This window comes from Aquarana catesbeiana, linkage group LG02, assembly GCF_042186555.1.
Source record: "Aquarana catesbeiana isolate 2022-GZ linkage group LG02, ASM4218655v1, whole genome shotgun sequence".
Lineage (NCBI taxonomy): Eukaryota > Metazoa > Chordata > Amphibia > Anura > Ranidae > Aquarana > Aquarana catesbeiana.
This window is the reverse complement of record NC_133325.1, coordinates 427314298-427338362: the sequence shown is the minus strand read 5'-3', so window position 1 is coordinate 427338362 and position 24065 is coordinate 427314298. Positions and strand designations below refer to the sequence as shown.

General features: G+C 42.2%; 1 long non-coding RNA gene across 1 annotated transcript in view; it reads left to right on the top strand.

The window, feature by feature from the left end:
• Positions 1-2872: 2872 nt before the first annotated feature.
• The window catches only part of LOC141129949 (uncharacterized), a 49655-nt gene continuing 28462 nt past the window's right edge, over positions 2873-24065 (top strand). The window contains exons 1-2 of the long non-coding RNA XR_012241919.1: positions 2873-2960; positions 9400-9435. This is a non-coding gene — a long non-coding RNA (uncharacterized lncRNA). The remainder of the gene's footprint in view (positions 2961-9399; positions 9436-24065) is intronic.

The window sequence follows — 24065 nt, the reverse complement described above, 5'->3', positions numbered from 1 at the left end:
AGCGCTGACCAGAATGATCTGGATGTTGCCCCCCCTGTCAGAAAACAATAGAATAGCAGGGGAGATCGCTGTACTAACATTGGATTGTTATTACAGAGGGTCCTTTTGAGCTATCAGTTTTTTTTTCCTTCAGCCCACTTGGTTGAACTAAGAAAAAAAAAAACTTGTAGTGTGTACTAGGCTTAAGTGTAGATAACACGTGTATTTCTTTGTTTTTTAGTTAATGTGGAATTCTGGGATAAAGCTAACTTATCTTAAAACTGTTCCCACCCCCCTTCTAACATTTATTCTAACTAACCTGTGGAAGAAAGGTCTGTATACTTACCGTTTTCAGTCCGTTCCAGTCTGGTCAGGTGATCTCCCTTGTGTCATCTAGCGCTGGCTACAGGGGAGAGACGACAATGCTTCACAATGGTTAGAATGCATGAACAGTGACATCACATATAGGCTTAAATTGCCAGTGCACACTCTTCCCCCCTGAAGCCCCTTCAGGAGACACAGGAAGCTGATCACGTGACCTAAAAATAGGTAAGGCGACAGATCTTTATTTCACAGGGTAGTTAATATAAGTGTTAGAAAGAGGGTGGGAGGAGTTGTAAGATTAGTTAGCTTTAAGCCTGTGACGCAAGTTTTTTTTTGTCCCCTACCCACCAAAACACACTGATCAGTGCTTGTAGCCATTGGCTACGAGTGCTGATTGGATGCTGGCTTTCCAGCATATCGCTTCAGTAAAAGCTGATCCTTAGACCAGCTTCTGTCAGAAAGACAGCTGTACACACTGATCGAATTTTGGCCAGTTCCCACTGAACCGACCAATACCAGCCAATATTCGGCCCCTGTGTAACCAGCCTTAGCCCAGAATTCCACTTAAACTTCCTATGTGGTCTTATACCTCTGTCCAGTGAGCAGGGAGGTGTTCCAATAAGCAGTAAATCTAAACCAGAAAGTAGGTGAATGGTTTGTATGCAGAGCTGTATCAGATTTTGCACTCTCCAGTTTTAGTAAATCAACCTTACATATTCATGTTTACATTCTACACCTTCTATACTTGAAGGCCAAATAAGGGTTCTGAACAATGCATAACCATTAAATATAAATGTACAGATTTTTAAAACTGTAAAAAAATAAAGATAGCTTTCTTAGCTTACTGAGGTGCAACTAAAAAAATTGCTTTATTATTGCAAATTATCAAGGCAGAACATCATATCATCATCATCATCATCATCATCCCCACCACCATTTGTGTTCTGCCTATCACAGGAGTCATGGGTGTAGCAAAATGGGCAAGCCAGCCAAGGCTACCAGTTGCCCTGTAAAAGGAGGCAGGACTCTCATGGAGCCTATGGAGCAGCATGCAACCACCTGGCCAAACAGTCTTTGTTGAATTGATTATTTGGTGGTTAAATCTTCTGACCAACACATTGGGGTTGGTTTACTAAAGGCAAATCTACTCTGCAGTACAAGTGCACTTGGAAGTGCAGTCGCTGTAGTTTTGAGGGGAAGATCTGGAATCAGGGGAAGTGCTACTGATTTTATCATCAAATCATGTACAAGTAAAAATGCCGTTTTTTATTTTCCTTGCATGTCCCCCTTAGATCTACAGCAACTGCACTTCCAAGTGCACTTGTAGTGCAAAGTGGATTTGCCTTTAGTAAATAAACCCCATAATGTCAGTTTCTTACCTTAAAAAGAGCACTGGGGGCTACTTTTATGAAATGCACATAATCAAAAAACGTTAAAAAAATACTTTTTTATATTAATAAGCAAGATCATAATAATGCAAACCATTACAAACAAAGTGAGAGGTCTTTTATACACATAGCTAAAATGCAGAGTACCTTTTGGTCTGCTGATAACATACAGTATGCCACTAAACCCCAGGCTGCCATTTACCAATCCAGAAGCCAAAAACAGTATGGTTTCCCCAAGGATGACATCATGCGGGTGGTCCTGGCATAGATCTACCTAAACTGTTAATTTTTGGTATTCAAACCATTGAAGCAATACCCATATGACTTTCAGAATTAAATATATGCAACTGCTTATCAAATTTACTCTTCTCCTGTGTGGTCAGATGGATCAGAGCAGCTGGATACTATAGGAACAGTTTTTGAGGTGGGAAGAAGACTGCACTCGCAAATTCCACAGCATATGCCAGATTTGATAAACATCTGATAGTTTGCCATCAGACGTTGGTCAGGACTGGCGGTTATTTTTGTCCCATCTACGCTGCTGTTTGTGGCCAATTAGGCATAAAAATGACCTAATTTGATGGATGCATTCCAACAAGTGTAGACACCTTAATAGGAAACAGTTGTCAGGTTGGCTCGTACTTCGACCATCTTTATTAAGTATGTTTTTTGGTTTAATTGTAATGTCTGTCTGAATCCTAATAATTTAAGAATTGTTGCTGTTAAATATATATGCATGTGTGTGTATGTGTTATTACATAGGAATACATATTCTAATAATATAAATGCTTATTATTAATAATAATAATAATAATAATAATATGAATATGAATATGAATAAATATATTTACAGTACAAAAGATGTTTTCAGAATGTAAAATGTTAGGATTTAAATATGTAAGGTAGCACTAGCTTAAATGAAATTTAATAATGCTTTTATACTATGTAATTATTCAGAATTCAATTAAGAAGGAAAAATAACCCCACTAGCATTTCCATTGCTTCTACTTTTATTTCTATGCCCATTTTTGCTATCTTGATGTACTTTAAAACTTAAGCATGTTTTGCAACCTTTAGCATTGTTGTGGAGAATGATGAAGAGTCTATTAAATGTGTTCCCTATGAAATGACATCATGCAGACACTGTTCATGGAACTGTGTCACCACACATTATCTACATTATAAACAAGCCTCTGTATGAGCAATGAAAGTTTGAACTGCCCAGACTGTGAATATCACAATGTTCGTTATATTGTTCACAAACCAGAGGTGAGTTCCTATTTTGTGCCTTTGTCTTCCTTTTACCCCAACACCCTGCTACTTGTTAAAACAGGCATGGTTAGCAGTAATTGCTGTTGACATTGTTGGGATCCTGGCTCCATTGCTTGGGACAAAATCTTTCTTTCACTAAAAGCAGCTCGTTAGGCTGTCTCTGAACTCCAAAGCCACTTAATTAAATTGTAAGAAAAAAAGTTGCTGGGTTCTGGTGGGAAATTTGCAAACAAAGACCTTTTGGCTGTCTCTAGACTTTTCTTTTGTTATTTTTTTCACACAGCTTCCCAAACAAATATAGCCTCCCTCCCATCTTTCTGCAGGACTCATAACACACATTGCTTCCAACTGCCGTAGAAGCTGCCGGCTACCCTCATTAAACCAAAGAAATAAATTGGGTTTGTTAGGGAATGTTTTCCCAATGATTCACTAACAGGACTTTTCTTTCCAACACAATCAGGAATATATAAGTACTTTACAAGAGCCCTTAACAGACTGATTGGTGAAAGACTTTGTAGAATTGAAGAGTGAAAACAGGTACATGAAAAAGACAGTCTTTTGTCAGGCTATGTAAACACTCTGAAGAGGCTGTCCACAGTTAAACTGTCAAACCTGAGGCTTCTTTTTGTGTTCAGACAATCAGCCTGACAAATATTTTGGCACTTCTATTTGCCAGCATTCCATGAGTGTATACAGTGGTCACCCTCCCCTACTGGACTGTTTCAGATGGTCGTGTCCTCCTTTCAGACATGTCTTTAGAAAGCTCGGCAGGACCATTGTTTGTCAGGATAATAAAAGATGGTGAAAACAGAAAGCACAGATTTTTTTTTTTGTTTTAACACAGCTGTGACAAGATTCACACAGGTGCTAAGATTAAAAACATGAACTGTGGTAAACCTAGGATATAGAAGAAATATTACCTGAGTACACATAAAAAAATCAATTGTACTTCTGGATAAGTAAAAAAGCTAGAAATTGAATAGATGCCATTTATTGATAATAATAAATACCATATTTATTTCTAAATATAAACTCATATGCATGTTATATAGTTACATAGTTAGTCAAGTTGAAAAAAGACACAAGTCCATCTAGTTCAACCAATAAAAGGGGAAAAAAATATCATACAATCCCATATGCACAATCGTATACCCACAGTTGATCCAGAGGAAGGCAAAAAAAAAACAGTAAAAGCTTTATCCAATTTGCTCCAGCAGGGGAAAAAATGTATTCCTGATCCCCCAGGAGGCAATCGGATATTCCCTAAATCAACTCTACCTATAAATGTTAGTACCCAGTTATATTATGTACATTTAGGAAATAATCCAGTCATTTTTAAAGCAATCTACTGAGCTTGGCAGAAACAGCTCTTGAGGGAGTCTATTCCACATTTTCACAGCTCTTACTGTGAATAAACCTTTTCGTATTTGGAGATTAAATCTCTTTTCCTCCAGATGTAAAGAGTGGCCCCTTGTTCTCTGTGTTGACCTTAACGTGAATAACTCAACACCAAGTTCACTATATGGACTACTTATGTATTTATACATGTTGATCATATCCCCCCTTAATCTCTTCTTCTCAAGAGTGAATAAATTCAGTTCCTCTAATCTTTCCTCATAGCTGAGTGCCTCCATGCCTCTTATCAGTTTGGTTGCCGTTCTCTGCACTTTCTCCAGTTCCCCGATATCCTGTTCGTGAACTGGTGCCCAAAACTGAACTGCATATTCCAAATGAGGTCTAACTAATGATTTGTACAGGGGGAAAATGATGTCTCTCTCTGGAGTCCATACCTCTCTTAATACAAGAAAGGACTTTGTTCACTTTGGAAACCGCAGATTGGCATTGCATGCTATTATTAAGCTTATGATCTACCAAATCCCCAGATCCTTCTCCACCATTGATTCCCCCAGTTGTACTCCCCCTAGTATGTATGATGCATGCATATTCTTAGTCCCCAAGTGCATAACTTTACATTTATCAATATTAAACCTAATTTGCCACCTAGTTGCCCAATTAAACAGTGCATTGAGGTCAGCTTGTAAATTGGAGACATCTTGTAGGGACGTTATTCCACTGGATAGCTTGGTGTCATCTGCAAGCACTGAAATTGTACTTTTACATACCCCCCAACTTTTGTAGTTCTGAATGAGGGACACTTGAGAGAATGGGGACCTGTGGCGCGCATAGAGCACTGTGTTAAAGTATGGGTGTGGCCAAACTTGGCAGTGGGAGGGGCTTACTGGGCATGGTTAAACAAAACCTAGGATTAAGGGGTGCGCTACATAAAGAGTGCAGGGTTGAGGTGTGCGCTATGTAATGTGTGCAGGGTTGAGGGGTGTGCTGTGTACTGTGTGCAGGGTTGAGAAGGTGCGCTGTGTACTGCGTGCAAGGCTGAGAGGGTGTGCTGTGTACTGCGTGCAGAATTGAGGGGTGCACTGTGTACTGCATGCAGGGTTGAGGGGGGTGCGCTGTGTACTACATGCAGGGTTGAGGGTGTGTGCTGTGTACTGCATGCAGGGTTGAGGGATGCGCTGTGTACTGCATGCATGCTGGATTGAGGGGTGCGCTGTGTACTGTGTGCAGGGTTGAGGGGGTGCTCCATGTACTGCGTGCAGGATTGAGGGGATGCGCTGTGTACTGCATGCAGTGTTGAGGGGTGCGCTGTGTAATGCATGCATGTTGGATTGAGGGGTGCGCTGTGTACTGCTTGCAGGGTTGAGGGGATGCTCCGTGTACTGCTTGCAGGATTGAGGGGGTGCGCTGTGTACTGCACGCAGGGCTGAGGGGTGCGCTGTGTACTGCGTGCAGGGCTGAGGGGTGCGCTGTGTACTGTGTGCAGGTTTGAGGGGTGCTCTGTGTACTGCATGCAGGGTTCAATGCTGCTGCATTGAAGGCAGTGGTGAGGCTTGCGCTGCATTGAAGGCAGTGGTGAGGCTGCTGCTGCATTGAAAGCAGTGGTGAGGCTTGAGCTGCACTGAAGGCAGTGGTGAGGCTGCTGCTGCATTGAAGGCAGTGGTGAGGCTGCCTCTGCATTGAAGGCAATGGTGAGGCTGCTGTATTGAAGGCAATGGTGAGGCTGCTGTATTGATGGCACGTGTGAGACTGCAGATGGGCACTGACCCTTATTTTGCTTCAAAGTTCCTTATTTAAATTTTTTTTCCAGAAACTTCCCTCTTAAAATGAATGTGTGTGTTATACGCCGATAAATATGGTTTCTGCAAAATGCTAAAGCGTAAACCCAGGAGACAGGAAACAGAAATGATAACAAAAAGCGTCGCGCAACTAGCTAATCATAAAGTTCAAACTATACGTATTACAAAGCTCATGCATTAATGTGCATACAAAATCACATATAATGTGATCTTATATGTACTTGCATAAAGTTATCTTTCTTTCAATTAATGTATGCTTGTATCTTAAAAATTATGTATAATTTATGTAAAATTATACATAATATAGCCATATAATACACAATATCAAAGAAATATTTGGTGACCAGAAAAATATCTGACCGCATAGTCCTTTTAAATGTGCTTCAACCAAGTATTATGCTTTGTGCGGTCTTCATACGTCCTTAATGGTCATAAAGAAAACTGGATTCCACCACCATTCACACTTCACCTTGATAAATGGACCTATTTAGCTAAAAATAGGTCAGATGTGCATTCCCCTTTAGGGACTCAATCCAGAGAGCAAGACCCTTCTCGATGATTATTGGGTATATCCTTCTAGTACCATACAACCTCCAGGGCTCCTCTACTCAAAAAAGAGAGGGTGACATAGTGCATTACCATAAAACACTAATGCCCCGTACACATGAGCAAAATTTCCGTCGGAAAAATCTTTGATGATTTTTCCGATGGAATTCCACTCAAGCTTGGCTTACATACACACGTTCACACAAAAGTTCTCTGAACTTTCGACCGTCAAGAACGCGGTGACCTACAACACTACAACGAGCCGAGAAAATGAAGTTCAATGCTTCCGAGCATGCGTCAAATTGTTTCCGAGCATGCGTGTTTTTTTGCGCGTCGGAATTACATACAGACGAACAGAATTTCCATCAAGAACTTTTTCCGTAGGAAAAATAGAGAACCAGCTCTCAATCTTTTGCCGGCAGAAATTCAGACAGAAAAAGTTGGATGGAGCATACACACGGTCACAATATCCAACCAAAAGCTCCCATCACACTTTTTTTGACGGAAATTCAGACCGTGTGTATGCAGCATAAGACCTTTATTAAAAGAAGTAAACAAGTCACACTCACAAGTAAAGTGCACAAAATGAGTAGTGCGCCAACTTAAAAACCCTGTTGCATAATGAAGTATAGGGATGGGCTTGATGTTTGAGTCGAACGTAAGTTCAACTCAAACATCAGGTGTCCGTTTGCTCTTATAACAAACAAACTAATGGGGCGCTCAAAGGGACGTTTGCCCATTGCAGAGCGCCCCATAATGAACTGCAAGTTCGCAGTGCATTGATGGCTGCTGATTGGCCAAAGCATGCACATGACCTGTATGCTTTGGCCAATCACAGCGCATTGTACTGTCAGGCACTAAGTCCACACCCCACACTATATAAGGCTGCTTACATAGCAGCCGTATGTAGTGTGTGTTAATGGAGATAGATTAGGCAGGTAGAGTGTATTGTGCGGTCAGTCAGTTTAGTGCAGTTAGTGTAGTGTCTATCATACAGTGTAGTGTATATAGTACAGTGCAGAGTATATAATACAGTGTAATGCAGTGTATATAATAAAGTGTAGTTTGGTGTATATAACAGTGTAGCGCGGTGTATATAACACAGTGTAGTGCAGTTTATATAATACAGTGCAGTGTAGTGTGAATGTGTTGTGGTGCTACTTAAGTGTTGGTGTGTACAACACTTCTGTGTCACCACTGATCCCATTTTTTTTCATTAATCATTTTTATTTTATTTTGTATTATTTTTTTTTTTTTTTTGCAGTATCAGGTTGCTGCATTATTAGTACTCCCCCTTCTTTGTCACAGGTGTTATTCCTTCTGCGTCAACACAGCAGTGGTATACTTTTTTTTTTTTTTGGCGGCGCAGCAGCACTATGAATATTTAGGGCAAAATTGCTGTCCCCCCTTCTGCGTCGCAGGTGTTCCTCCTGCGTTCTGCGTCGGCAGTGGTTCCATTTTTTTTTTTTTTGGGGCTTTTTGAATTTTTTTCTTTTAACAGCAGCAAATAAAAAAAATCTCCATAATTGCTGTTCCTTCTTCTGAGTCGCGGGTGGTCTTCCTTTTTCATCACCGCTGTTTGTTTTTTTTTTGGGCTTTCTTAATTTTTTTTACATTTATTTCATTTTTTTTTTTTTTTTTTGCAGCAGAAGCAATAAAAAAAAATGCTGCACCCTTATTTTCTTTAATAAATAAAACTATAATATACAGTTAATATAATATAATATAATATAATATAATATAATATTATATAATATAATATAATATAATATAATAGTTTATAGTGCAGCAAGCACAAAAGTATTGCACCCAAGCACCATATTCCCATCCCACACTCTATAATAAATAGTTATAAAACTCCCCCCAAAAAATCCTCATCATGTTTGAAAGGTCGACAAGGAGAGGCAGACGTTCACAGGCCACTAAAAGAGTGCAAGCAGCCTCTGTGTCTACAGTGAAAAGTCGCAGATATGGTGCATCCTCTGCAGGCGGGGCACACTTCTCCTTTTTTTACGGTGCTGTCTGTGTTATTGAGCCACACAATGCAAAAGAGGCCCAAGTTTAAATTAATTTTTTCCTTTAGAAATGTCATTATTGTTGAGGCATGTTCTACACATTGCACAGATGTGCCACTTTACAGGCAGACTAAGGGGACCCCCAGACACGATATTTAAAAGAATATTTCATTTTTATTGTTACACTTTAAGCATCATTAAATTCACTGCCCCTTTAAAAACCACCATTTTAAAAAACTTTTTTTTGCATTGATACATGTCCCCCAGGGCAGTATCCAGATCCCCAGACCCTTTTTATGGCAATAACTTGCATATAAGCATTAAAATGAGGACTTTTGATTTTTCATGTTCGTGTCCCATATACTTTAATAGAGTTCGCATGTTCACTAGAACTTTTTGCCTGTTCGAGATGTTCTGGTGCAAACCGAACCGGGGGGTGTTCGGCCCATCCCTAATGAAGTACAATGTCCCCTTAAGACTCAGACTCCTATATCACCTTATCCAGCATATTCTGCAGCACTTCCGGATAGGCGTGATGTTGTCACTAGGCACTAGCTGGTTGTGCAATACTTTTTGTTTGATTTGTTTACTGATTGTGTGGAAATGCATATTACAATGTGGCCAGCAACTATCACTTATTATTTCATTTTGAGTTTCACATTGGTAGGATTGCGCAGAAGACACTTCAAGAGTACTGCACTAAACTATGTTTTTGTTTTGTAGAGCCATTCTGTTGAAGAATCTACGTCGCGTTATGAGGTAGGCATCAGGATAAAAGGAGGCCTGCAACCTCACACCATGAAGATCCATATGCTGGGTGTATCAGGGTTGCATCTTTTATTATTATGTTATACTTTTCACATTTAAAAAAAAAACACAGAAAACTGTTGGATTAGTGGTTCTGTCTTGAATCAGATCTACACTATATTAATTTTGGGGTATTTATTTATCCTTGAGCCTCACTGAGAACTGAAAACTGTCAGGGCAGGGGCTTCTTAGGCATTTTTTGATATTTTTTTAACCTGCAAGGCAAAGTTTTAATGTGCTAGTATGCATCACATACTACCACATTATGTAAAACCTACCTTAGAACAAAACCCTTCCAGCGGAGAGCTGTCAACGCTGACAGGTCTTCCATCTTCACTCGTCCTATTTCCTAATTCACGGACTCCGGCTGTGTGAGTGCCCGGAGCCATGATGGCGTCAGTCCTGCATGTGCGAATGGGAACCGCCATTTTCGGCACAGGATTCTGAAGGAAGGGCCTGGGTGGCCCTTCCTTCAGAGCGCATGAACCGGTGATGACACCGACTGCATGTACGCTAAATATCTCCTAAATGGTGCATTCTTAGGTGATATTTACAGCACCTATAGGTAAGCCTTATTATAGGCTTACCTTTAGGTAAAAGTCAGAAATGGGAGTTTATTCCCACTTTAACTTATGTAAAATGTTTACCTGTATTCCGTTTTTTTTTGTTTTTTTTTAAGTCAGATTTTATCTGGAGTGCTTTTGGACAAAAAATTATTCGATCAGGCCATTTTGAGAGCTCATTAACACAGTGTGTGTGGGGGGGGGCGCTAACATATATACAGGTGTGTGTGGGGGGGCGCTGACATATATACAGGTGTGTGGGGGGTGCCTGACATATATACAGGTGTGTGTGGGGGCGCTGACATATATACAGGTATATGGGAGGGGTACTGACATATATATATATATATATATACAGGTGTGTGGGGGGGGCGCTGACATATATACAGGTGTGTGGGGGGGCGCTGACATATATACAGGTGTGTGTGGGGGGGCGCTGACATATATACAGGTGTGTGGGGGGGAGCTGACATATATACAGGTGTGTGGGGGGCACTGACATATATACAGGTGTGTGTGGGGGGTGCCTGACATATATACAGGTGTGTGTGGGGGCGCTGACATATATACAGGTATATGGGAGGGGTACTGACATATATATATATATATATATATATATATATATATATATATATATATACAGGTGTGTGGGGGGGGCGCTGACATATATACAGGTGTGTGGGGGGGCGCTGACATATATACAGGTGTGTGTGGGGGGGCGCTGACATATATACAGGTGTGTGGGGGGGAGCTGACATATATACAGGTGTGTGGGGGGCACTGACATATATACAGGTGTGTGTGGGGGGGCGCTGACATATATACAGGTGTGTGGGGGGGCACTGACATATATACAGATGTGTGTGGGGGGGCACTGACATATACAGGTGTGTGTGGGGGGATGGTGATATATATACAGGTGTGTGTGTGTGGGGTTGGCTGAAATACATATGGGTGTGTGAGGGGGGCTGACATATATACAGGTGCGTGGGGGGGCTGACTTATATACAGGTGTGTGAGAGGGGGGCTGCCATATATACAGGTGTGTGTGTATGGGGGGGCTGCCATATATATACAGGTGTGTGTGAGGAGGGCTGCCATATATACAGGTGTGAGGGGGGGCTGAAAAATATACAGGTCTGGGGGGCTGACAAATATACAGGTGTGAGGGGGCTGACATATATACAGGATTGGGAGGGCGGGGCGTACAGGTAAGGTGACCGGTGTGCGGATTCGGTAGGATTGCTCATAGGCAAGCCCTGGGGAATGTTAGTGCCAAGGCTCGGGGGGGGGGGGGGGGGCAGGTCAAAAGCTGTGTAAGGGGCCCAAAAACTTTCTGATGGCTGCGGATCTCTGCAGCTCCTCCAGAGTTACCATGGGTCTCTTGGCTGCTTCTCTGATTAATGCTCTCCTTGCCCAGCCTGTCAGTTTAGGTGGATGGCCATGTCTTGGTAGGTTTGCAGTTGTGCCATACTCTTTCCATTTTCAGATGATGGATTGAACAGTGCTCAGTGAGATGTTCAATGCTTAGGATATTTTTTTTATAACCTAACCCTGCTTTAAACTTTTCCAAAACTTTATCCCTGACCTGCCTAGTGTGTTCCTCGGCCTCCATGATGCTGTTGCTTGTTCACTAAAGTTCTCTAACTGACCTCTGAGGACTTCACAGAACAGCTGTATTTATACTGAGGTTAGGGGGCTAAATACAAATGCCCGCCACACTTTTCAGATATTTATTTGTAAAAAATGTGGAAAGCAATGTATCATTTTCCTTACACTTCACAATTATGTGCCACTTTGTGTTGGTCTATCACATAAAATCCCAATAAAATACATTTATGTTTTTAGTAGTAACATGACAAAATTTAGAAAATTTCAAGGGATATGAATGCTTTTTTTCAAGGCACTGTATGTGTATTGATGTTTGCCCTGTGCTGTGCAATGCACTGTACTGTAAACACAATAAAAGACACCACAACACACCAATGCAATGTGCATTGTAGCGCTTGATGTCCCAACACACAAATATGAATGGGTCCTAGAAAGGAGGAGAAGCAGTGAATGTCGGGGCAATGACAGTACCCATCTTGATGATATGGGTCCACATATCCTTCTCAATGGTATTCAGGATGGATTTAACATTTCTGATTGTTCTTTGGTAGAGGCTGGAGATAGCTAGCTATGTTGGTTGCTCTGTCAGTTTCAAATGTGCACCAAATCATTGTTCTTTGTGATAAACAGTTTACTGACACTTTAGAATAGTTCTAAAGACAGAAGGTTTTTTTTTATCTTAACGCATTCTATGCGTTAAGATAAAAAAAACCTTCTGTGTGCAGCAGCCCCCACAGTCCCCCCTAAAACTTTCCTGAGCCCCATCTTGATCCAGCGATGTTGCACAAGAGATTCGGCTGTCCAGGACTCTCCCTTCTGATTTATTGAGACACACAGCGGGCGCCATTGGCTCCCGCTGCTGTCAATCAAAGTCAATGAGCCAATGAGGAGAAAGATAGCCAGACCGATCCATGGTTCCGTGTCTGAATGGACACACAGAGCAGCGGTTTGGCTCAGGTGCTCTCATAGAAAGCTGCTTGCTGTGGGGGCACTCGGCAAGAGGGAGGGACCAGGAGTGCCGCGAGGGACCTGAGAAGAGGATGATCTGGGCTGCTCTGTGCAAAACCACTGCACAGAGCAGGTAAGTATAAAATGTTTGTTATTTAAAAAAAAAAAAAAAAAAACAGACTTTAGTATCACTTTAAGTTGGAAACCTTTCAATACAGAAAACTGTAAGTTTAACTGTTAGTAACTGTTATAACTGTTAGTTATCTCTATGGTGGCCAATTTACAGACTGATTCTGTTAAAGCAGAACTCCGGCAAAAAAACTTTTTTCCATGTCCTTGTTGCTGATCTCCTATCTTCACCAACTATGCCATCCATCTTCTTCTCAGCTCTGTAGTCCCTCTGCAATAGCCTGCTGATCTTGCTGAAAAACATAATTACCCAGTGATTTCCTGTTTGTAAGACTGGTGGCTGCTATTCCTCCTGTACTCCCAGCCAGCAGTCTTGTCACTGCCCACCAGTAGTTCTCTCAAGCTGAGCAGGGATTTCTGTTTCCGCATTGCTCGCTGTAGTAGGTGGGGGGGGGGGGTCTCACAGCCCCCGGTCTGTGTCGCCCATAGAGGTGGTGTCCTCGTCCTCTGCTCCCTCCTCCTCCTCCTTACCAAAATGGCCCTCACTCCGCCCCAGTCCCTCCTGCTGCCACCACCCACCATCTCTCTCCAGTGCAGAGCGGGGATAGTTACCAGAGATCATTCACATGACAGAGTAGAAATCTCGGGCTGACAGGTCTTGTATGTGAGATCATTGGAACAGTGCACTGTCTATCACAATGCTGGTCTGGGAGGCAGGACATTACGGCGAGCGGTGTTCTCATATACACCTGTCAGCCCGAGATCTCCACTCTGTCATGCGGATGATCTCTTGTAACTATCCCTGCTCTGCACTGATAAGCTGCACTGCTGAGACCGCACTAATGGGCACTGATAAGCTGCACTGGTGAGACCGCACTGATGGGCACTGATAAGCTGCACTGGTGAGACCGCAACGATGGTCACTGATAAGCTGCACTGGTGAGACGGTACTGATGGGCACTGATTGATAAGCTGCACTGGTGAGACTGCACTAATGAGCACTGCTAAGCTGCACTGGTGAGACCGCACTAATGGGCACTGATAAGCTGCACTGATGGGCACTAATAAGTTGCACTGATGAGCACTGATGGGCAGCACTTATTGGCACTGATAAGCTGCACTGGTGGGAACTGATGAGACCACACTGATGGGCACTGATAAGCTGCACTGGTGGGCACTGATAAGCTGTACTGGTGGGCACTGATGAGACTGCACTGATGGGCACTGATAAACTGCACTGAGGTGGCACTGATGAAGCTGCACTGATAAACTGCATGATGGGCACTAAGGCTGCACTTATGGGCACTGAAAAGCTACACTGATAAGGCAGCACTGATGAAGCTGCACTTATGGGCACTGATGAGGCTGCACTGATGGGCACTGATGAGGCTGCACTTATGGGCACTGATGAAGCTGTACTGATAAGTAGTGGACACCATCCACTGCTTTACTGACACCATCCACTGCCAAATATCTGTAGAAGGAGTTTCCACCATCCCTGCAAAGTTTGCAGTCATTTTTATGTCTTATTTTCAGTGTGATGGGTATTATATGTGATGTTACATAACACAGAGACTGGTATTGTGGTAATAGTGAAGTTTATTGAGATTTCCATACATTAGAGGGTTCCACCATTATTGTGTTATCGATTAGTAAGTTAGAGCTGCACTTTGTTTTTTTCTCATGCCGACATTACTTGTGTCACATGCCAATGTAAAGCAGAATGTCTCGGCTCTCTCTTTCTGTGGTGCGGCTAGGGATGTGCTCATATACACCATACAATCACTGATTGCTGTTAGAAAGATCACAAAGCTGCAGCATGAGGAGGAATAATTTGAATACTGAATTACAGCAGAGTACAGTGTGTATAATGTATAATTATGGGATGTGTCTACAGTTCAGTAATGATTATGTAGCGCTGGTAGATTTTCAATCTACCGCTTATAGGTAAATTTAGTGGGTTATCTGTTCATACATAGTCAGATTTGCCTCTGTTCCAGCTTGGCTGATTTGCATGTAGTTTCACACTGTGCCTGTGGGTGTCGTTGTCGCCATGGGTCGGTGTTGGAAAGGCAACACGCTGAAGTGTATGAGTGCTCCTCTGTCCCGGAGATAACTCGGTGGTGGAGGTCCTCCGAGTTGCATTCTGGGAGAGGGTATTTATGGGACAGACGCCATTCATTTTGTTCCACCTGCTGGCCCTCCTGGCCGACAGGTATGTGCTAGGAGTACTACCTTGTGGTCCTCCGCCCGGGAGGCCCACGTAGCTGCAACGTGTGGGTGGGCCCAGAAGCCTGTCTGGGGCCTACCATAGCGGCAGAGGAATGGTCCTGGGTTGTCTGTCCTAGAGGGAAGAAGCAGGACAACTGAGAAGATCCCAGTGAAGGACCCGTCATGGAAGGATCATGCAGAGTGCTGGTCTGGAGAGGGGCCTGGTGACTCGGTTGGAGGACGCATCCTAAAGTAACCCTACCGCATAGTACTGCCGGGTCGGCTTAAAGGTTCTAGTACTGTGTTTGCTGTTCATCATAAACCATTACATCCTGTGGCAGAGGATCGTATGGGTTTTGTTCCAATCAAGTCTGTGGCAGAGACTTTTGTTCGTGCTACGTATTGGCTGCTAGGTTAGTGAAAGAAACCTATCCAGGCGGGCAAAGATTCAACTCTAAAGAGATAGTACATTCATCAACAAGTTCCAAATTCCTAATGCTACACCAAGAAAAAAGTATTTGAACTTCTCTGCAACTCTCCTTCTACCTCTTTCCTGCTACTTCCTTCAACTTTATATTAAAGCATTGGAAAAGATACTCAAGTGTCCGGTGCCTACATCGTATGGTGATAAACTCAACGGGACCCTAGACCCGGTTCTGGTGAAACAGAGGAAGCGAAGGTGACGGTAACAGCCCGCAATAAACCAGCAGCTTCACCGTGAGTTAGTGCTACAACTACATAAAGCAAGTAAGGGCAATATGTTTATCTCCTGTTGTGGCTGGAGCGGGAGAGTACAAACATGTTTTGCATTTATAAAACTGTAACCTATCTATCCTGCTGTGTGATACCGAGCAGTGGGGCTAGCTGCAGAATGAGGGGGTGTGATTTATGTTGAAGTGGGCTTGTACACATTTACATGTACAGGCCTAGTGTACCCTGTCACATTCATTGCAATTAGCAAAACATGAAGGGAAATGTAGTTTGATAATCGTGTAAAGAGAGGGTAGAGAATATAATGAAATCACTGTTCTAACAGATCCTCCCTGACAGAATACATGATGCATTTTTTGAACTACAGAGCTGACTTCCTGAAAATTTAATTCAACTTTTCTCTTCAATGATAAGGAATTTCACAAATGTAATAACTGATTAGTGTTTTGTGTGGGGGGTGTACCAATAGGGGATTTTTTTCTGATCCCGGAGTTCTGCTTTAATTCCTGTACACACAGGCCGAATGTCAGGCAGCATCGGCTGGTTCAATAGAAACTGGCCGTCATTCAGCCCATGTGTACTTCAGCCAGTCCGACAGATGGCTTTTGTTAAAGGGGCATGGCTGTAAAAAAGGTCTGCCCATCAGCTCCCCACTGTCAGTTTCCCCTGTGAGAACACAATAGCACAGCAGGGGAGATCACTGTACTAACATCACATATTACAGTGGCTCCTCCTTTGTTTAGCCTTGCTGGGTTGAATTAAAAAAAACTAGTAGTGTGTACTAGACTTAGGCGATGAATGCAGAAGTACTTAGCCTGAATAGGGTGTGATTAGACATTTGAGTTGTAAAGCGCTACGTAAACTGTTGGCGCTATATAAATCCTGTATAATAATAATAATAATAATAATAATTTGAGTTTGATACTCTTAAAAGGATCCTTAGGTGGAGTATATTTATTGCTCAAAATGCTTTAAAAGTGTAAAGACTTTACATATGACAATTCATAGGTTTACCTGTGATAAACAAGACATTGCAAGAAATCCTTTCAGACTTCAACATTTCTTAGTGTGCTCTAAGTAGTCAATGATGTAAGTATCAGATTACTCACCAAAGCATAGCTTTACACTTTACTACTGTTTTTAACCTTGACATCAGTAATGAAATTTCCCTGAGGATTACTGGTAATTAAGATCCAGAGGACAGGTCCTGACTTGGGTGTGTATTCTTCAGCAATATTCTTCTGTGTGAGGACACCTTGTGGGAATTTAGTGTTTCGTCTTAAACATCCATCACTGGGGAGCCACCTGTCTTTGTATAGGAGTCATAACCCCACTTAAGCTTGTCTCTTGGTAATTACTTCTATAATTTATCTCTAAATGAATATTTACTTTGAAGGTAGCAGAAAGTAGTGACACCACAGCTGAGAATTTATCACATAACTCTGGTCCTTGACTTACACCTTAGGAGTGTCAGAATGAACTGTTTATATAAGGGTGTGATCCTTTGGATGACCGAAGGTTATTATGAATATCAACAGGTTGTCTTTCAACTGAAATGCACAAACTTAAAAAATGATCTGCTGTGCAACTAAATCTGGGAACAATTTTAAAAATAGTGATTTTAAGAGAATCAGCTGATACAACTATTTTTGGATATTCTAATGCTTCAGTTTTGTTGTTTCCAAATCCAGCCTCACAAAGGACCTCAGTAGATGGATCCAGTATAAGATAGATAATAAATAGGTTGATAGATAGATAGATAGATAGATAGATAGATAGATAGATAGATAGATAGATAGATAGATAGATAGATAACCAGGTAGACCATTCATTGTAAGGGACTGATGTCATGTGAAGGTACAATATATATGTAAATCGCTGCGTGAATTGATGATGCTATATATGTACCTGTAATGAAATAAATAAGTATTACTACTATTATTATTATTATTATTATTATTATTAAATAAAAATAAGTAAAAAAAAAACACGTAAATTGGGCAGCTTCTCTAATGTGCAAAAATACAGCCTTGGCAGTGATTATTGTGGGAGGCTCTTATGAATAGAGCCTAACCCAATGGACGCATACTTCCACTCACTCCAATGGTAATACCCTTGACCTTGTATTCTCCCATCTCTACAACCCTGGCAACCTCACCAACACCCCCTTTCCTCTAGCTGATCATAACCTCATTACTTTCACTGTATCCTTGCCTCCAACCACCCATCCCTCCAAGCAGAAAACAATTACTTGTAGAAACCTTCGCCACTTTAACCCTTCTCTTCTCTATTCTGCTACTGACCACCTATATGAAATAATCTCTCCCCTGTCCTGTCCTGACCTGGCCACTTCTGTCTACAACAGTTCACTCTCATCATCACTAGATGCACTTGCTCCTCTAACCACACGCAGAATTAGGCCCCGACCGTTACAACCCTGGCAAACTGACAACACTAGAAATCTCAAGAGACATTGCCGTGCTCTTGAACGACTGTGGCGTAAAACCAAATGCCTGCAAGACTTCACCCTATATAAATCTGCCCTTCTAAAATACAATTCATGCCTCCATGCTGCCAAACAAGCCTACTTTGTCTCTCTTATTAATTCCTTGTCATCCAGTCCCCGTCGCTTCTTCTCAACCTTTAACTCTCTGCTTCGTCCACCACCCCCTCTACCCACTAACTCACTCACTGCCCAAGAGATTGCCAATCACTTCAAAGACAAGATCGATGCAATTCGTGAGGACATCTCCACTGTGCGTACGTCTTCCCCACCCATCATACCTTGCCCAGCAGCACATTTAACACTCTCCTCTTTTGAATTGGCTACTACGGAAGAGGTTACAAAAATTTTCTCGGATGCCCACCTAACCAATTGTCCCTTGGATCCTGTTCCCTCACAACTACTACGGTCACCCTCTTCTTCTATCCTATGCTCCCTCACCCACATCTTCAATCTCTCCCTTTCTAGTGGCATTTTCCCCTCCCCTCTAAAACATGCGCAGATCACTCCCATTCTTAAAAAGCCCTCACTGGACCCTACCGACCTGAACAACTTAAGACCCATCTCATTACTCCCATTCACCTCTAAACTTCTAGAACGCTTAGTCTACAACCGTTTTAGCTCCTACCTCAATGAAAATAACCTTCTTGACCCCTTACCGTCTGGCTTTCGCTCGCAGCACTCCAGGAAACTACCTTACTAAAACTCACTAACGATTTATTAACTGCTAAAACCAACAGCCAGTACTCCATACTCCTACTACTCGACCTCTCTGCGGCCTTTGATACTGTTGACCACCCGCTCCTTCTCAATAAACTACATTCCCTTGGCCTCCGAGATTCTGCTCTATCCTGGTTCTCTGGCTATTTATCACAGTGCTCCTTCAGTGTCACCTACAACTCTGTCTCCTCCTCTCCATTGCCCCTTTCTGTGGGGGTCCCCCAAGGCTCGGTTCTTGGACCCCTTCTCTTCTCTATCTACACCTCCTCCCTTGGTCACTTAATAACTGCCCACGGCTTCCAATACCACTTATACGCTGATGACACCCAAATCTATCTGTCTACTCCTCACCTCACTCCTTCAGTCTCCTCTCGCATTACTAACTTACTAACTGACATATCAGCATGGATGTCGCACCACTTCCTTAAACTAAATCTCTCTAAAACTGAGCTATTAATATTCCCCCCCCCCCGCCCGTGCCCCCCTCCATGACTTTTCCATCAAAATCAACAATGCAACCATCAGTCCCTCCCCTCACGCCAGGGTACTAGGTGTAATCCTAGACTCTGACTTGTCATTTCAGCCTCAAATCAAATCGCTGTCAAAAGTTTGTAGAATTCACCTCCATAACATCTCTAAAATTCGCCCTTTTTTAACAAATGAAACCACCAAGCTCCTCATTCACTCCCTTGTTATCTCTCGCCTTGACTATTGCAACTCCCTTCTCATTGGCCTATCTCTCCATAGGCTATCCCCTCTTCAGTCTATCATGAATGCTGCTGCCAGACTTATCCACCTTACCAACCACTCAGTGTCTGCCAACCCTCTACTCCAATCCCTACACTGGCTCCCAATCACCCAGTGAATTAAATTCAAAATTCTAACCACAACATACAAAGCCATTCACAACTCTGCCCCAAGCTACATCACTAATCTTGTCTCCAAATATCACCCAAATCGACCTCTCCGCTCTTCTCAAGACCTCCTGCTTTCAAGCTCTCTCATCTCCTCCTCCCATGCTCGTCTCCAGGAGCCTCTCCCATCCTCTGGAACTCGCTACCTCCATCTATCCGGCTATCCCCCACTCTTGCTACCTTCAGGCAATCCCTGAAAACTCATCTCTTCAGGAAAGCCTATCACGTCTCCAACTAATCTCCTACCACTTCCACCAGCTCATTCCCCACAGTTACAACCTTTTGTACCACCTGCCCCACCCTATTAGATTGTAAGCTCTTCTGAGCAGGGCCCTCTTAATCCTATTGTATTGTATTGTATTATAACTGTATTGTCTCCCTTTTTATATTGTAAAGCGCTGCGTAAACTGTTGGCGCTATATAAATCCTGAATAATAATAATAATAATAATAATCATGTGTTGTGCATGGGGTGAGGGCAAATATTGGTGCCGTGAAATGACTTGGTCATCTAACATGTTGGTCGTACTTGCTCCATAATGAAAGATACTTCTGCAAGCCAAGCATGGCTGAAGAGACCCTGCAGCTGCTTTTTGGAAAAATTCTATAGTGCTATGAAGTAACATGCTCATCTGAGTCACTGACTACTAACTGTATTGTGAGCAACAGTGCCATTTTTGGACGAGAACTGTTGTAGCAGGAGGGATTCCATTGGCAGTGTTTTCTTTTGTAAGTTATAAGGTTTCTCTTACAGGAGACTGTTCACTTTTCATAGCCATTCACTTGTAGCAGAGTTTAGAGTATAACAGAAAAAAAAATTCTTTGGTCTGTTGCGCCTCTTCTCTCCCATCATTCTGCAGCAGTTACATGCAACATTAAACATTGAAGCTTGTGGACTGAGTTATGTGACCTTCTGCAGCCCTCAAATTTATAGAGCAACAGTTTTGGAAGGCTGAACATGCAGAGGCTAGCAATAAATTGAAGGTGCTGCAGACAGTAGATGACAGTCTTCCCATCAGGTGACAATATAAAGTGTGTATTTCACTTGTAGCTACCACACCTAATACTTATTGGGGGTAACAATAATTAGAAAGGTTACAAAACATTGTCCAGGTACTCTTATTCTCTGATAATTTTGTGCTGGAGGTGTCTACTTGGAGGTGACATTCATAGGCCTGAATATGTCAGTTAACTAAGATGACCATTTGTCTTTAAGGATTAACTGACCACCCTTTGGTGTCTGTCTATAGCCAGCTTTATTCTCATACTATTAGAGAGGTCCCATGATATACAGTATTAAGTATAAAACTAAACTAAATGCAAAACATCTTTAAATGATGCAAAGTTCATTGTTTAACAAAAACATTTGAAAGGCATTGTACACTTTCAAATGTTTTTTTTTTTTTTTTTTTTTTTAACTAGGTATTAGTGTAATTATATACTGTGGGGTTCATTTACTAAAACTGGAGAATGCAAAATCTGGTGCAGCTGTTCATGGTGGCCAATCAGTTTCTAAGTTCAGCTTGTTCAGTTAAGCTTTGACAAAAAAAACTGGCAGCTGATTGGTTTCTGTGCAGAGCTGCACCAGATTTTGCACTCTAGTTTTAGTAAATCAACTCCTGTGTGTTGTTTGCCTTAATCACTTGCCGATATACGCTGATATATGTCGGCAAAGTGGCACCCGTGCGTCGCTGCAGGTCCCGCAGACTCGATGTTCGCCAGTGGCCCGCGATCATGGCACAGAGAGGCAGAATGGGGAAATGCTTATGCAGGGCTTTTTTTCTCAGAAAATAGGTGCAGGAACTCAACCGCAAACCCTCCAAAAAAAAAAACCTCCCCCCAGGGGTACAGGATGCACTAGTACAGAGTTTAGGGATGCGCTACATACGTGCTATGTACATATTGCAGAATTCGGGGGTTCGCTGCATATAGAGTGCAGAATTTAGGGGTGCGCTACACACAGAGTGCAGAGTTCAGGCTTCTTCCACAGCTCCCCCTTCACTTGACCCATACCCGCCCCGTAGGGTTGCCACTTTTTCAAGCCAAACTTGAACACTTTAGTGGCACACAGCATTTTTTTTTAGCATACACTATAGGTTTGTAACAGACCTGGGACACTTTTGTGTGCTCCAAATTGAATAGTAATGCGACGTGCATAGTATCCCCTTACCCTCCTGTCAGACCCTGTTCTGAGTCACATTCCTGTCTGAATAATGTGTCCGGGTGTCAGGTGGACAGAAACCCGGACACATAATTCGAAACCCGAACTGTCTGGGTGAATCCCAGACAGGTGGTAACCCTACCGCCCCCCCACTTAAAAGCTCCACCATCTTCCACATATCTTACTTTTGTTGCTGTAATAAGCTGAAGCACCCAGCTGGCTCTAGTACCTCCCCGCACACTGTACACACAACAGCTTTTCCTCCTCCTCTCTCACTTGCAGGGAGGTCATCTATTGGGGATGTCGGCATCTGCTATGCACCCCGGACACCTTTATCTCCCTTGTTCCCATTCTGCACTCAGTGGGAGCTGCTCAGGAGATCAGATCTGTAGGAGCCGTTGGGAGACAAGCTATCACTGGTAAACATAGAACTCCTGTGTTTACCAGTGATAGTGGTGAGCAGGGAGCAGAGGGCCTGAGTCAGAGGTGGTGGAACTGAGTTCCACCAAGTTTCACCTGAAAAAAAGCCCTGTGCCTGTGTAAACAAGGCTTGAAAAAATGGAAGGGAGGAAAAATCAAGAGCACCACATCCCAGAAAATACGTTTGTAAAGAAAAGGGACATTGAGGCCATGGGCAGGCCCCGGGACTTTTAACGGTGCTAGGATAAATAAAGTAGAAAAGGTAGAATAAAAGGATCTTTTATTTAACAATCTTTAAAAAAGGAAACAGACATAGATCAAAAACACTAAGGTATGTTTATAAAGCAAATAAAATAATTAATTGATACAGAGGTTTTGATACCACTTTCTCAACATGTTTCGCTTTCTTAAGCTTCTTCAGGAGATATAATGTGGCATTTGATCAACTAGGTAGAAAAAACACAGTAAGAATTTTATGTCTGCTAATAAATTTACAATCATAATGTATATCATATACATGTTGAGAAAGTGGTATCAACCTCTGTATCAATTAATTATTTTATTTGCTTTATAAACATACCTTAGTGTTTTTGATCTATGTCTGTTTCCTTTTTTAAAGATTGTTAAATAAAAGATCCTTTTATTCTACCTTTTCTACTTTATTTATCCTAGCACCGTTAAAAGTCCCTGTGTAAACAAGGCATTTCCCTGTTCTGCCTACTAGCAATATGACAGGGATCTACTACTCCCAATGATCGGGAGCAGTGATCTCTGTCATGTTCTAGTGAGCCCACCCCCCTACAGTTAGAACATGCTGAGGGAACACAGTTAACCCCTTGATTTCCCCCTAGTGTTTAATCCCTTCCCTGCCAGTGATATTTACACAGTAATCAGTGCATTTTTATAGCACTGATCGCTATATAAATGCCAATGGTCCCAAAATAGTGCCAAAAGTGTCCGATCTGTCCCTCGCAATGTCATGGTAAAAATCTCAGATCGCCGCCATTTCTAATAAAAAAAAAAATTATTAATAAAAATGCCATAAATCTGTCCTCTATTTTGTAGACGCGATAACTTTTGCGCAAACCAATCAATATAAGCTTATTGCGATTTTTTTAACAAAAATATGTAGAAGAATACATATTGGCCTAAACTGTGGAAGAAATTAGTTTTTTTTATATATTTTTGGAGACATTTATTATAGCAAAAAGTAAAAAATATTGCTTTTTTCAAAATTGTTGCTCTTTTTTTGTTTATAGCGCAAAAAATAAAAACCACAGAGGTGATCAAATACACCAAAAGAAAGCTCTATTTGTGGGTAAAAAAGGTCGTCAATTTTGTTTGGGTTCAACGTCGCATGACTATGCCAGTCAGTTAAAGCGACGCAATGCCGTATCGCAAAAAAGGGCTTGGTCAGGAAGGGGGTAAATCCTTCTGGGGCTGAAGTGGTTAATCTGTAATGATGGGCTCACATGTTATGGCTGCAGTTTGTAGTGTTGTGGCTGTTCCTTATGTACATGTATTAATTCACCTAGCTTGTCTCTATTTGCTAAAGGGGCAAGCAACTTTTTGTTTTAGTCACTGGCTGTTCGGACATGGACGAATGTGACAGTTTCCAGGTGCCAATGGTTGCTAAGAAAGCAGCAGGTGCTTGCAACCTCCGCATCCTTACCAACCACTGATGTCACCCGG